General features: G+C 44.6%; 1 protein-coding gene and 1 long non-coding RNA gene across 2 annotated transcripts in view; both read right to left on the reverse strand.

Moving 5' to 3' along the window:
• The window catches only part of TCF7L1 (transcription factor 7 like 1), a 175,312-nt gene that overhangs the window by 87,907 nt on the left and 73,706 nt on the right, over window positions 1–13,699 (reverse strand). The window lies entirely within an intron of this gene.
• LOC108542820 (uncharacterized) lies at window positions 6,696–11,203 on the reverse strand. Its single transcript, XR_001889374.1, has 3 exons — window positions 11,162–11,203; window positions 7,650–7,836; window positions 6,696–6,866 (listed from the first exon to the last, which is right to left on the reverse strand). It is a non-coding gene; the product is annotated as an uncharacterized LOC108542820 (long non-coding RNA).

The raw sequence follows: 13,699 nt of genomic DNA on the forward strand, positions 1-13,699 counted from the left end.
CTAAAACACCAAAAGTAATGGCAACAAAAGCCAAAATAGACAAATGGGATCTAATTAAAGAGCTTCTGCACAGCAAAAGAAACTATCATCAGAGTGAACAGGCAACCTACAGAATAGGAGAAAATTTTTGCAATCTATCCATCTGACAAAGGACTAATATCCAGAATCTACAAAGAACTTGAACAAATTTACAAGAAAAAAACAAATAACCCCATCAAAAAGTGGGCAGAGGATATGAACAGACACTTCTCAAAAGAAGACATTTATGCAGCCAACAGACACATGAAAAAATGCTCATCATCACTGGCCATCAGAGAAATGCAAATCAAAACCACAATGAGATACCATTTCACACCAGTTAGAATGGCGATCATTAAAAAGTCAGGAAACAACAGGTGCTAGAGAGGATATGGAGAAATAGGAACACTTTTACACTGTTGGTGGGACTGTAAACTAGTTCAACCATTGTGAAAGACAATGTGGCGATTCCTCAAGGATCTAGAACTAGAAATACCATTTGACCCAGCCATCCCATTACTAGGCATATACTCAAAGAAGTATAAATCATGCTACTATAAAGACACATGCCCATGTATGTTTACTGCAGCACTATTCACAATAGCAAAGACTTGGAACCAACCCAAATGTCCATCAATAATTGACTGGATAATGAAAATGTGGTACATATACACCATGGAATACTATGCAGTCATAAAAAAGGATGAGAAGCTGGAAACCATCATTCTCAGCAAACTATCACAAGGACAGAAAACCATACACCGCATGTCCTCACTCATAGGTGGGAGTTGAACAATGAGAACACATGGACACAGGGAGGGAAACATCACACACTGGGGCCTGTTGGGGGGTGGGGGCTGGGGGAGAGATAGTGTTAGGAGAAATACCTAATGTAAATGACGAGTTGATGGGTGCAGCAAACCAACATGGCACATGTATACTTATGAAACAAACCTGCACGTTGTGCACATGTACCCTAGAACTTAAAGTATAATAAAAAAAGAAAAAATAAGGTAAAATAGGGACAAAGAACAGCACGTACCTCATGAGAGGGTTGCTGTAGGGACTAAAGGTGTTCTTATTTGTAAAGTCTTAGAAAGTGTATGCCTTGTGGGGTTAAATCACTCATTCTCCCATTTTTTTGCTGTGGGTGGTTGCTTTTGGGTACTTCTTGCTGGATTTTGCATCTTTCTTCATCCCCCTTCTCATTCTCAGCACACCAATATCTATCCAGCCCTACCTGGGGAAGCAGACACCCCATACATCCACCTCCAGCAGCTCACCTGATCAGGACTTATTCCCTACCCTTGCCGGCCCCTCCCTCTAACCCCGCTTGGCTGTGGGGTCCTGCTCAGACACTCAACCATCCACCAAACATTCTAACTTCTACCTGGGATTCTGACAGGTGAATAAAAATGAAATATTTAAAACCTTTTATTTTGTGGTCAGGCATGGTGGCTCATGCTTGCAATCCCAGCACTTTGGGAGGCTAAGGCAAGAGGATCGCTTGAGGCGAGGAGTTCGAAACCCTGTCTCTACAAAAAATTTGGAAGAATTAGCAGGGCATGATGGCACACACCTATAGTCCCAGCTACTCAGGAGGCTGAGTTGGGAGGATTGCTTTGGCCCAGGAGTTTGAGGCTACAGTGAGCTATGACTGTACCACTGCACTCTACCCTAGGTGACTGAGTGAGATTCCACCTCAAAAACAAACCTTTTTGGAAAATTTCCAATGTACACGAAAGTAGAGAGAACAATATAATGAATCTGGTTAAGCCACCACCAGGTTCCGCAGTTACTAGCTCATGGCCCATCTCCATTCATCTATCCCCCACCCACTCCTTGCTCATCCACCCGTAAGCCCAAGACTATTTTGAAACACAGCCCAGATAGCCTATCACTTCATTGGTAAATATTCCTATGTGTTATCTCTAGAAAGCAGGAAATTTTTTAAAATCCTAAAAAATGTTTTTAAGGGTTAACAATAATTTTCTAATATTATGACTTACAAATAATTTCTCCCTATGGTTTATTTCAATCAGGATCCGATGCATGGTCCATACATTTGCCACTGGTCAATTTATGTCTTTTATTATTTTTTAAAGCCTTTAATCTTTTTTTTTTTTTTTTTTGAGATGGGGTCTCATTCTGTCACCCAGGCTGGACTGCAGCACTGCAATCTAGGCTCACTGCAGCCTCTGCCTCCCTGTCTCAAGAAATCCTCACAACTAAGCCTCCCAAGTAGCTGGGATGACAGGTGCATACCACTGTCACGGGCTAATGTTTTGTATTTTTGGTGGAGACCATAGTGGGGTTTCACCATGTTGCCCAGGCTGGCCTTGAACTCCTGAGCTCAAGCAATCCACACCATGGCCTCCCAAAATGCTGGGATTCAGGCATGAGCCACCATGCCTTTAGTCTTTTTTTTTTTTTTTTTGAGACAGTCTCACTCTTGTTGCCCAGGCTAGAGTGCAATGGCCGATCTCGGCTCACTGCAACCTCCACCTTCTGGTTTCAACTGATTCTCCTGCCTCAGCCTCCCGAGTAGCTGGGATTACAGGCATGTGCCACCATGCCTGGTTAATTTTGTATTTTTAGTAGAGACAAGGTTTTACCATGTTGGTCAGGCTGGTCTTGAACTCCTGATCTCAGGTGATCCGCCCTCCTCGGCCTCCAAAATTGCTGGGATTATAGGCGTGAGCCACTGCATCTGGCCACTTTTAGTCTTTTTTAGCCTTTTAATCTTTAGGAGTCTTTCTCTTTCCCTATTTCCACCCTGCCCACGCCCCTGTACTATTCATGGAGGAAACCAAGTTATTGTTCCTGTAGTGTTTTTTTTTTTTTAAGTCTGGATTTTGCTAATCATATCCTCATGGTGTCAGTCTAACATGTTCTTCTGAATTGTATTTCTGGTAAACTAATAATTAGATCTAGAGGCTTGATCAAATTCGGGTTCAATGTTATTTTACTTTATTTAGGGGAGAGGGAATGCCACGGTTTGAATATGTCCCCCAAAGTTCATGTTTTGCAAACTTAATCCATAATGCAACAGTGTTGAGAAGTGGAAACTTTAAGAGGTGATTAGGTTATGAGGGCTGTGCCCTCATAAATGTATTAATGTCCTTACTGTGGGGGTTCCTGATAAAAGTATGAGTTTGCCCCCCATCCTCCATCCTGCCGTCTTGTGCACACACATGTGTAAACTCTTGCCTTTCTGCTATAGGATGACACAGCAAGAAGGCCCTTGCCAGATGCTGAGCAGAGGCCGGCGCTATGCCCTTGGACTTCCCAGCCTCCTTAACTGTGAGCCAAGTAAATATCTTTCCTTTATAAATTACCCAGTTTGTGGTATGCTGTTACAGCAATACAAAATGAACTAAGACAGGGAATAAGACTATTTCTTCTTCATTTATTAGCTGAAATATTTCTGTAAGAAAAACTTTCCTCAACTAGTGGCCCAGTGGCAAACAGCACACAGCACAGGCAGGATAAATGCGTGATTCTGTCTCTCTATTAACACATTGAAAATAATGACTTAGCTCCCTGTTGTCCTCCAAAGGAGACCAGTGTTGTTGTTTATTTAGTTGTGTTTTTTGGTGTCATTGTGAACTTAAGGATTTTAATAAAAACAATATATTCTTGATGATCTAATTATTTCATTTTTTCCATCTTATTCAGGTTGGCTGCTGAGTCCTTCTGATCTAGCAGTCCTAGTACCTGAGTCCGTAACAGTAGACTTGGGTCTCTAATGGTCTTCAATAGTTTTCATGCTTTCTTGTATAACAATATATTCTAGATTAATACATCTAGGCTGATACATCAAATCAGCTCCTTCTATCAGGAGCCTGGTTTTATTTTAACTGGGAAATGGTATTTGGAGAATATAATCTGAGCACTGGAGCTGGTCAATTCTATTGAGATAATCATTGTTTCTAACCTTTTCCAGTGGATAGAGTTACAAAATATCTTCTCTCTCTTTTAAGCATCATAATAACTTTCAAAATAAGCTTTAATTTTAAAACGAAAACTAAATTATTTATTCCCACTTTTCTGAAGTTTTAAAAATGTTATTTTTAGTTATGGAATAAACTATCATCTAGTTATAAAACTATAGGCTGGGCGCAGTGGCTCATGCCTGTAATCCCAGTACTTTGGGAGGCAGAGGCAGGCAGATCATGAGGTCAAGAGATCGAGACTATCCTGGCCAACATGGTGGAACCCTGTCTCTACCAAAAATACAAAAATTAGCCGGGCATGGATGCACATGCCTGTAGTCCAAGCTACTTGGGAGGCTGAGGCAGGAGAATCGCTTGAACCTGGGAGGTGGAGGTTGCAGTAAGCTGAGATTGTGCCACTGTACTCCAGCCTGGGTGACAGTGAGACTCCGTGAGACCTTCGTCCTCAAAAAAAAAAAAAAAAAAACAAAATATAATATAATATACTATACTATCATAATAACTATCATATATACCATATTTTAAAAGTAGAGAAAGTAAGTAGAGACACTAATGGACCTCAGATTGAAAGTTTACCATTTTCCCATATTAATCTCAGAGCTCCCCCTGTCTTTTTTTTCTTAAAGAATAAAGTGTTATTGATACAGCTTAAGTATCCAATCTGTCATTCATTTATCTGCCCTCCCAGAAGTAACTGTTGTCCTAAAGGTACTGCTTGTCATATCTCTGCATGTTTTTCATTAAATATATTTCAGTACACATGTATTATCCACAATTTATGGGCTCAATGAGCGTCTTCAATTTTTTATTTTGAAAAACTCTATTTTAAAGGAAAGTTATAGGAAAAGCACAATAAACACCCATCTGTCCTTCATCCAGATTAATCATCATTAACATGTTCACGCACGGTCTTTGCTTACCTCCCTCCCCTATGTATGTATTCACACACACACATTTTTATTTGTCAGAACCATTTGAAAGTCATTTGTCAACACTGTAACACCTTACCCTCAAATACCTCAGCCCCCATCTCCTAAACACCAGGGCATTCTCCTGTATAACAAAATGCAGTTATCATTCTCTTGGGAGTTACAAACATTCTTATACATGGCACTACATTTTAGGTATCTTTTAGCCCTTATTGTTTCTTTCTTTCTTTTCAAAGAGATAAGGTCTTACTATGCTGCCCATGCTGGTCTTGGGGAACTCCTGGGTTCAAGTGATCCCACTGCCTTGGCCTTCCAAAGTGCTGGGATTATAGTGTGAGCAACTGTGCCCACCCTAGCCACTTACTTTTTCTAATGAGTGTTTTGGAATTTATTCATGTTAATACATGTAGACCTGAGTTAATTCATTATATTCTACTATATGACTATATTTATTTATTTAATACATAGATGGCCACATATGTTGTTTCTAGTTTATGCTACTGTAAACGTTGCAGCAAGGAATATTCTTGTTCATGTCCCTTGTGCTCATGTGTAGTAGATTTGCTGGGTCATAAGATATGTGCATCTTTGATTTTACTAGATATTGCCAAATCATTCTTCAACATAATACGCAAATGTGTCATTTATTAACAAACATCTTTGCCAACACCAGTATTCTTAGACTTTAACTTTTGCCATCTCATTGTTTTAGTCTGCATTTCTCTGATCCTGCTTCTTTCTTTCAATGGAAAGCATACAACAGCCTTTTCTGGGAAAAAAAAAAAAATTTGTTTTTTGAGATGGGGTTTCACTCTGTTGCCCAAGCTGGAGTGCAGGGGCACAGTCATGGCTCACTGCAGCCTCTAACTTTTGGGCTCAAGCCATCCTCTCACCTCAGCCTCCCAAGTAGCTGGGACTACAGTTGTGTGCCTATTTTATTTTATTTTTTGTAGAGACAGGGTCTGGCTGTGTTGACCTGACTGGTCTTGAACTCCTGGCCTCAAGTGATCCTCCCGCTTCGGCATCCCAAAGTGTTGGGATTACAGGTGTGAGCCACTGCTCCTGGCTCTGAACATCTTATGTCACCATTATGACCGTCCATCACAGGGTATCCTTTTATTTTATTACTTCTCATATTTTCCCCTGCCTAGATGGTCAGCTGCCACCTAATCTGCAGATGACTGCACTATCCAATAACCAAGCAGTTCTTCTATCAAGTCAGGAAAAGCCTGGGTAAATATCCAAGGACCTCTCCTAGAGGTAAAAATGCAAAAGCTTTAGGAGAGAACACTATCACCAGTTTTTTTTCCCCCACCATTGGAATAAAAAGACATTTTAACTAAACATTTCCTAGTTCATGATTTTAATACAGATGTTCGGAACCACTAGAAGTCAGATAAGGTTGGGCGTGGTAGCTCAAGTCTGTAATCCCAGAACTTTGGGAGGCCAAGGAGGGCAAATCCCTTCAACCCAGGAGTTCAAGACCAACCTGGGCAATGTGGTGAAACCCCATCTCTTCAAAACATACAAACATTAGCCAGGTGTGGTGGCATGTGCCTATAGTCCCAGTTATTTGGGAGGCTGAGGCAGAAGGATTGCTTGAGCCCAGGAGGCGGAATTGCAGTGAGCCAAGATCATGCCACTGCACTCCAGCCTGGGTGACAGAGCAAGATCTTGTCTTAATAACAATAATAATAACAATAATGATAATAATAGATAAATAAAATAAATAAAGTTAGAAAAGTGTGGGATGCATTTGAGAACATTTTTAATCACAAACAGCTAGAGTTAATTATAGTGCTTTGAAAAGGGAGCATTTATTGCCTGGAAAACCAATTTCTTAAGAGATGTAAGACATATATAAGAAAATTTCACCCTATAAATACATAGTGAACACCTCTTGGGCATTCTTCTAGGCACGGGAGAAGAGGACGTGATTTTTGATCCCAAGGAATTCCATGGTCTAGTGAAGGAGACAAACAAGAAAAAAATTATTTTGATAAAAACTGGTTAGACCTAATTTAGTGCTAGTACAAGCTGAGCATCCCTAACCCCAAAATCCAAACTCCTAAACGCTCCAAAATCTGAAACTTCTTGAGTACTAACATGACACTCAAACGAGATGCTGACTGGGGCATGTCAGATTTTCCAGTTACAGATGCTTAGTTGGTCAGTATAATGCAAACATTCCCAAATCCAATAAGAGTTTCAAAACTGCAAAACACTTCCGGCCCCAGGCATTCTGGATAAGGGATACTTGGCCTGTACAGGGTATTGGGGGAGGGAGTACAGTAGGGAATCATGGACAAGGAACATGCTACTCAGTGGCAGGTAGGGTGTCAGTAAACTCTCAAGAAGAAAAGTGCCTCAACAGCATCTTGGGATCACTGGTGAGGATACTGGTCGGCAGTGGAACATCCGAGTCTGTACGGCTTAAGAGCACGGTGCCCATTGGAAGAAGCTGAGACACAGGCTGTGACACTCCAATACTGCGACATGAGTAGTGAGTGACATCAAACATGAGCAGAATGTGTCTTCCCTCTTTTGAACTCATTCACTTTAAACAAAGACCTTGGAAATTAGGAGTGTAGAACACCTTGATTTCCTTCTTCTGTGAACAAATTGTTCTGTTTCTCAGAGTGCTTCAGCTGCAAGTCAGTATAACTTGCCAGGTTTGCTTCAATCTTATCTACCTCGTATTTGTAATTATCAAAGTTAGGAAGTTCACAGGCTTAGGTGAACTTACAAACATTTGTTGTAGAGTGAAAATGGCCATAATGTATACACTTGTTTCAAGTTGACACTCTTAGTTTGCCAATGTGGTGAGGGCTGGAGGTGTCTTAAACAATGCCTCATATTCAACACGCACATGGGATTCCCCTTCTGAATTGGAGATGGCTTGCCTCCGAAGACTTCTGGTAAATCACCACATTCTGGGGACAATGAATGGGGTCATTAAGAAGGCAACTCTTCCTTGCTGGGACACAGGGAGAGGAAGGCTTGCATCCAGGTAGTACTAGAACCCATGCTTGGACTCTCTCCTGCAAGGCTCAGATCAAACATCTCCCCAAAGCCTCTGCCTCCTTCTCCAAGCTTGAGTAGCCCCTTTCTCAGGTATTGCAGGTGACATTTTATTCCACTTTGTTGGCACTCATCGCAGGTATTGTAAAGACTCATGTTCCTGTTTGTTCTCTTACATTGTAAGCCCTGGAGGGCTAGGACCCTATCATGCTCTCCTTGGTAACCACAGAAGGTGTTTGGTAATTGCTAACTGGAGAGAGGGATGCATGCACACCAGGCATTCTTCCAGGGCTGGGAGGAAGGGGCTAACGTTGGTCTGATTAATTTCCCAACATACGCATTCTAGAAGCAAAAGGAAGCATGGAAATGTTTGTGGGCTGGTATGTTTGTTTCTATCTTATTTTACTTTCTGAGGCAAAATAAAAAGGGTAAGATGAACTGAGTTAACTTAATATCACCAACCGCTCACTGGAAGTTGTTTGGAATCCATCGTTTCCGAAAACTCCAAGCACAGCAGGGCGCGAGGTTCCCAGATGGCAAGTGGGCTGTCGGGTCTTCATGGGCAGCGGAAACGGGCAAATTGCATTTTGCGCAGTCACATACCTTCTCAACAGAGCCCAGCTATTATTTCCTCACCAGTCAAGTGATGCAGGGTGGGGGAGGGGGGAAATGCTGCCCAGAGCCAGGGGAAGGAAAGGCTGGGCAGGCAGGGCCCAAACTTGCTCACACTTTGTTAGCGCTCTTTCTTCCCTTTTGAATAAAATCTGCATTCCCTTTCTCGGAGAAGGGCAGCCGGGCTCCCCACCTAACACAGCCCTGAATGCAGTGGACTTGGTGCCCCAAAGCCAAGCTCCTCAAGGAAGCTGAACCCAGGCCAGCATCAGCACAAGAAGAGAAAGGGAGATTGTCCCCCCGCCCAGCGCCAACATTTCATTCTCTTCAGAGGCCTCAAAACCCTAATTTGACCACAAAAACCTGGCCTCTGGTGTTTCTGTTATGAGTATCGGATTCCTTCGGCTGAACTTGGCTGTTCACTGCCTGAACAAATTACATTAACAATACAGAGAAATGTATACAGGGCCTTAAAAACACTGCTGAGCAGGGACCAAAACAAAGACAGCCGTGTCCTAGCAACAAACCTCACCACCACCACCATCCCTCCCCCTCAGCAGCCTTGGGCCCTGCCAGGGATTGTAAGCCATTGAGCTCCGCTCTTCTCTGCAAACAATTAGGGACAGAGAAGTCACAATTACAGATGGGATTTACAGCCAAAGGAGCAATCTATAAATCACAGTGCTCCCACCCCCGGCCATTCCCAGCCAGATAATCAGAGCCAGATGTTCGGCACAGCTGCTTCAACGTGGGTACACTGTTGGCCAACTCGACCATGCTCCCGCTCTGAGAACCAGCAAAGGCTCCAGCCAAGCCATCCTACCAAGCCAGAGGGGGCCTCTGCACCCTGGAGCCCGCCCAACTGTAGGAAAAGTTGCATCGTGTGGGAACTGTTTGTTGAAGCCATTGTAGAGGTACATCACTGGCGAGGGTATGTGGCTCCCTGGAGTTCCCTGGAACGCTGCACAATTTCGTGACAGTGGCGACAATGACAATCAGCATCTTTAGCATTTATTGATCACTTGCTACAGACTCACCACTGGGTGGAGCACGTTACAGGTACTCCTTTGCTAAAGAACACTCAAGAGTTCACCCAATTCACAAAGAAACGGAACCTGAGAGAGGGCAACTGTTTTTTAGAAGATCCTGGTGTTACAGTGGCAGAACAGCAATTCAGAGCTGGATCTGCTTGACCTTGATGCCCCAGGAAGCTCATCTAATTGTAGAGGGATGGACAGACTCTGGTTTCAGGGCACAGGGCTGGAGTTTCCAAATTACTCTCTTGATGGTCAAACTAGGAAGAAACTTGCCATTATTTTACTCTCCATCGCTGGCTGGTGTTTTAAATGTCTGGACTGAACCAAATCAGGTTTTTAGCACCTAGGACCAGGGGATAGCAAACTCCAAATACGGTAAAAGCTAAGTTATTCAAATGCTGCCAAGGTGTCTCTGTTCACAGTCCACCTCTATGCATATTTTTTCTTTATTGTTACTTATTCACTGAGATATAGCATATATACAGTAAAATGTACACATCTTTTTTAAAACTCGGGGAGCCCCCGCTACTAGAATAGGTTCAGAGCGATTCCCCACATCTTAAATGTACAGCTCAATTAATACATCTGTATAAACTTGTGTCACTACCATCAGATCAAGATACAGAACATTCTAGAACCATTCTAGAAGGTTCTTGCATATACTGTCCCAGCCAACATTCCTCTGCCCCCAAGGTAACTCCTACTCTAACCTTTATCACCATAGACAGTTTTGTTTTTGAGCCTTATTGTGTCTTGTTTTGAATATACATGTCTTTTGTACAGTTTTGGTTATTCTCGGGGTCAAATCACGGCTCCCAATTCAAAACTACCAACAATGAAAACTCAAGATAACACAACTAGTTCTATCAACTGGCACTGGCTTTGGGAGATGATTCCACAACATCCCTAATGCCTCCTCACGGGACCCTGCTCCTGGTGACTAAGACTGCCCCTGCCCTCAAGGGGCAGAGAGGCCCCAGGCCATTTGTCTTCGAGCATCACCCGGTAATCGAATCTGGTAGTAACAAGCTGTGTTTACCCCTCTTGCCACCCGTCATCCTTGACATGCTGACAGCCACCATCTTTCACTCCTCAGGAAGTGCAGCAGGGCATGGAGGATGTGGCTATAGCTCTTCACGGGAGGGGGAGGATGACACGGGCTGGAATGCCTGGGCTCCCTGACACAGTTCAGGCTGCTGAGCACAGCACTCCCCGATCATCCCTCACGCCTCTCACCACCCCGGAGGTCCTTGGTGGCTAAGTCGGGGTGTTCCGGGGTGAGAATGGCAGCAGGAGCATCTCACTGGGGTGGGAGGAAGCCCCCCATCCATGCACAGTGGGACACTCTCTGGATCCAGTCTTTAATTCAGAAATCTGGACAGAAAGCTATGCAAGATATGGGGGCAGTGGGTTGGAGCTGTGAGATGTTTCAGTGGAGATGACACAAAAAGAGCTAGCACATCAGAGAGAGATTCTGAGAAAAGAAAACACACTCCTGGGTGCTGGGAGGAGGGTCATGGGCAGAATTTTCTTTTCTTGGCCTTCTCTCCACAGTCTTGACCTCTCCCAAAAGCGCAGTACTGCCCACCTTAGCTCCTTGGCACTGCCCCAGTTTCACTTCCCAGGGTGGTTATTTTTAGCTGCCCCAAGCACCTGTTTGTTTCCATGACTGTTGAAAATTCTAAATGTGTTGGCATATTATGACATGGGACATTTCTAAGGGATCTAGTGCCATCAGCCGGAAATGGCAAATCCTTAGGAATTTTCATTCTCATTCAAGTATTTGTGGCTGATACATAAATACAGTGACCTTACCTTCCAAATAAAACCCCAGGGCATGGGACTCCTCAAAGGCTATTTTTGGGTATTACTTCTAAGTGTGAGACAATCAGAGAGGTGTCATTGGGATGTGGAAACTATAGAATTATAGGATATTACTGATTTGTGGGGAATATGTCTCGTATAATAAGGACCACCAGAAAATTCAGAACTTAAAATCAGCATAGACACAGGCTACTCTAGAGTTCTGCATTTCGAAGTTTAATACAGTCCCTTGTCATGGCTGCTCCCACCCAAAAAGGAGCTGGGGTCCATTCATGCACCTGGCCCCCAAACCCTCCCCTGCTCCAGCCACAGGGAAACTGGAGGCTTCTCCTCCCCGTCTTTGTGCTCCCCTTCAAGGCGTCTTCTGGGCCTCCCTTGGGTCACCACTCCAGTCTTGCACAACCCCTTCTTACCCCACCCCACACCTCACCCACTTCCAGGACTCCGCCAGATAGATTTTCTAGATTCTCTTCTGCTGAGGGACAAGGTTTTGTCATAGTCGAGTCCCAGGAGACATCTTAGGGCCATTCCACTTCCCACTTCTGTAATGACACAGAAGGGTCCTCTGACCCTCCCCATGTCTCTGTTTGGACCCCACAATGACCCTGCCCACAGCCTGCTCAGCAGGTTAATCTTGCTGTCCTGAAGAAGACTGTGCATGCCCAACCTGGGGGTGATGACATCCTTCCTCAGGGGTCCAAGATACTGACGTGCACCAAGGCCCAAACCCATCTGCAACTCACACAGAAACAAAAGAAAACCCCTTAACAGTCATAAAAGGACTCTGCTGACAGCCACTTGACACGGTGCACACCTTCCACCTCTGCGCTTTTACTTTTGCTGTCCCCCTGCCTAGCATGGCTCTTCCCTCAGGCAGTTCAGGCCCAATTCAAAAGACAGCTCCTCTAAAAAATCCATCAATCCCCAGGCTGCGATGAGCTTTCCTTCTTCCAACCCACAGAGCAAGCACATGAATGCTTCCCAGGGTTGGGCAGAGAGGAGTCAAGATAATAACAGCAGCCACAATAATAATTATCAGGTGCTTCTGGCCTTTTACACAGACTGAAGCTCAGCAAATCCCCACAACAAGATCAGGACATAGGTACTGCCGCTGCCCAGACGCACAGAAGAGGTCAGGTAACTTGCTTGAGGTCATGCCACCTGGTAAGTGGTGGGTCCAGGGTTTGAACCCAGCCCCACTCTTAGCCCAGACACACCACAGAGCTCTGCAGGAGGGGTGGCCACAGCCCATGTGGGGGCTGCTGACTGTTACCATGCAGGAATTTGAGCCCATTCTTGCCATACCTCCTGATTTTTCGAGACAAGCTAGAAGTCTGGATTTTTTTTTTTTTTTTTTTAAGATGAAGTCTTGCTCTGTCGCCCAGGCTAGAGTGCAATGGCGTGATCTAAACTCACTGCAACGTCTGCCTCCTGGGTTCAAGCGATTGTCCCGCCTCAGCATCCCAAGTTGCTGAGATTACAGGCGCATGCCACCACACCCAGCTGATTTTTGTTTTTTTTTTTTTGAGACGGAGTCTTGCTCTGTCACCCAGGCTGGAGTGCAGTGGCCAGATCTCAGCTCACTGCAAGCTCCGCCTCCCGGGTTCACGCCATTCTCCTGCCTCAGCCTCCCGAGTAGCTGGGACGACAGGCGCCGCCACCTCGCCCGGCTAGTTTTTTGTATTTTAGTAGAGACGGGGTTTCACCGTGTTAGCCAGGGTGGTCTACGATCTCCTGACCTCGTGATCCGCCCGTCTCGGCCTCCCAAAGTGCTGGGATTACAGGCTTGAGCCACCGCGCCCGGCCTTTTGTATTTTTACTAGACACAGGGTTTCATCATGTTGGCCAGGCTGGTCTTGAACTCCTGACCTCAGGTGACCCACCCACCTCAGCCTCCCAAAATGCTGGGATTACAGGCATGAGCTACCATGCCTGGCTGAAAGTCTGGATTTTTACATGACTTTTTTTTTAACTTTGTAAAATTACTGTTCCTGCCCCAAATCACAGCTACAAGGGATTTGGGCCCATGGGCACAGGTCATGCCTGCTTGAAAGACCAGACCAGGCACTGCCATGTGGGGTCTCCCCTGCTGTGGCCTGGAATTATGATTTCTATGTCTGTGGTTTCAGAAACTCTTCTTGCCTAAATTATAAGCTAGGTGAGGGTGGGGAGCAGGTCCTATAATGCATCAATGTTTTGTGAAATCCCACGTAGCTGTTGGCCCTCCTGGGAGGCACAGGGAGAGACTTACCTTCATGGAGACCCCACCACGAGCCAGCACTGGATGAGACCCTTCCAATGT

Source organism: Rhinopithecus bieti, unplaced genomic scaffold (assembly GCF_001698545.2).
Source record: "Rhinopithecus bieti isolate Rb0 unplaced genomic scaffold, ASM169854v2 scaffold_23283, whole genome shotgun sequence".
Taxonomy (NCBI): Eukaryota; Metazoa; Chordata; class Mammalia; order Primates; family Cercopithecidae; genus Rhinopithecus; species Rhinopithecus bieti.